The sequence below is a fragment of the Pseudochaenichthys georgianus genome, chromosome 24, assembly GCF_902827115.2.
Source record: "Pseudochaenichthys georgianus chromosome 24, fPseGeo1.2, whole genome shotgun sequence".
NCBI lineage: Eukaryota > Metazoa > Chordata > Actinopteri > Perciformes > Channichthyidae > Pseudochaenichthys > Pseudochaenichthys georgianus.
In genome coordinates, this window is record NC_047526.1 from 20,897,969 (window position 1) to 20,899,956 (window position 1,988).

At 41.0% G+C, this 1,988-nt stretch overlaps 1 long non-coding RNA gene across 1 annotated transcript; it reads right to left on the reverse strand.

The window, feature by feature from the left end:
* Window positions 1-519: 519 nt before the first annotated feature.
* LOC139433117 (uncharacterized) lies at window positions 520-1,345 on the reverse strand. Its single transcript, XR_011642682.1, has 3 exons — window positions 1,241-1,345; window positions 733-943; window positions 520-618 (listed from the first exon to the last, which is right to left on the reverse strand). It is a non-coding gene; the product is annotated as an uncharacterized lncRNA (long non-coding RNA).
* Between the last annotated feature and the right edge of the window lie 643 nt (window positions 1,346-1,988).

Sequence of the window (1,988 nt, forward strand, 5' to 3'; positions counted from 1 at the left end):
TGAGAGTCAACACAAAAACATTTTAAGAAGGAGGTCAAGCTTATTTTCTTCTTTCTAGATAGATTAGATTAGATTAGATTTTAGATTTAGATTAGGACCCTTTGTGTTTCAGGTGACAAAGACTTCGTCAGGTAATATGCAATGGGAGCCTTCCAATGTCCTTGTAGGCCAACCACCATGAACACCAGAGCCTCAGTAGCAACATCGGTTTCATTGTTTCCATCACCCATGTCGACAAAACCAGACATTGACTGGTTATGTGGATTATATTGCACATGTTTTCTGATGGCCATGGCATCCAACATGAGTGCAACACATCCATATTTAGCCTGGTCGTCCTGGCATCTTCTCTCCAGCATATCCAGCATCATCTTGTTCAGGCCAGGCTTGCCATCCACCGAACACAGCCATCTGTAAAAAAATTGAGAAGTAGCTATTTAACGTATTTGCAACCGTAATTTCCAAAAATGAAATTGAACAACATTAAGACTACCTTTTTTTTTTAGTCTCTGAGGTATTTGTATGCCTTTGGACCATGCAGATGGAGTGTGAGGGCACATTCTCTGTGGTCCTTGGAGTACTCATGGCCCTGCTTTGCCTTCAAGTCTATTTGAAGATCTGAAATTGTATGAGAAAAAATTAATAAGTCCCCTTCATATAATAACAAAGGAGTTTAATAAAGAGTGTAAGAGTAAGATGTACATGAATTTCAAAGTGCTAATTTCATTTTACCTGAGTAGAAATCAAGCCTCTCTTTGAGTTCTTCATTAATGAGGTTCTTTTCCCTCAAATCCCCCAAAAGACTCCTCACTGTGGTCTCTGCCCTCTTTTCTCTAGCCATGGCATTCTTCCTCTCTCGCTCGAGACTCTCCACTCTTGCTAAAGCTTCATTGAGTCTGGCCTTAAGAGCAGTAGGAGAAGCAGGCGAGACATCGCTATGATCCTAGAAAGAGGGATGAACATGGTTTGAGTGATGTTTCACTTCACACACATCACTTTGACACAACTAGAGTATGGCCCACATTCTTTCTTATAGTCATCACCTGTCAAAGCCACTGCCAGCATCGTGTGTGTGTGTGTGTGTGTGTGTGTGTGTTGTCAGGAATGCATGTTCAACATGTCTTCAATTGTGTGTGTATGGGTTTATTTGTGAGTGTGTTTAATATGAGTGGCAGCAAACAAGAGAGATTTTACTTTGTCTAGGACCATTATGAATGATGTTGAAAATAGAAATACTCACATCATTAGGCTGAGGTTGTGAGTGTGAGGTTGAAGCTTCTGGGTCGTCCTGAGGGGCCACAGACAGGCTCTCTTCAGCTTTTCTGGAAGGAGACGTAGTCCTGCCCTTTTCCGGCTAAAATGAACACACACACACACACCTGTTATTGATAATAGAATATTTACATTTATGAATGCTAATAACCTTATGATGATACACCTACTCTTTGGAGGTGAACCGGGAAGCTGGAGATGGAGGGAATAACACCATCTCTGAGTCGGACAATCTGTCCTGTCAAACTCGTCCTGCTTAAAATGCTCACTGCAAATCACGGATGACTCGCTTGCAGTGAACCCTTCCCTCCTCAAAGCAACTTCCCACTTCTTTCTCATATCGTTGTCTTTGGGAAACCTTCAAAATAAAAACGGGAGATTTGAGAGTCAACACAAAAACATTTTAAGAAGGAGGTCAAGCTTATTTTCTTCCTTATTCATAGATAGATTAGATTAGATTTTACTTTATTCATCCCACAACGGGGAAATGCACTTGTTACAGCAGCGATTTATAAAGTCTCAGTTGGCCATGAACATAATGTTTGCTGGCTACGATTTCGCTGGCGGACATCAATACAGTACAATAATATTATATTTACAAAATACAACCAATTATAATGTTGAATCTTACTTGTGAAAAGTAATCCCCCGACCCCTGTTCGCAATCGTCCGCCGATTTGCACAGCAATACGCCGCACAGTGTTCTGGCATCTTGA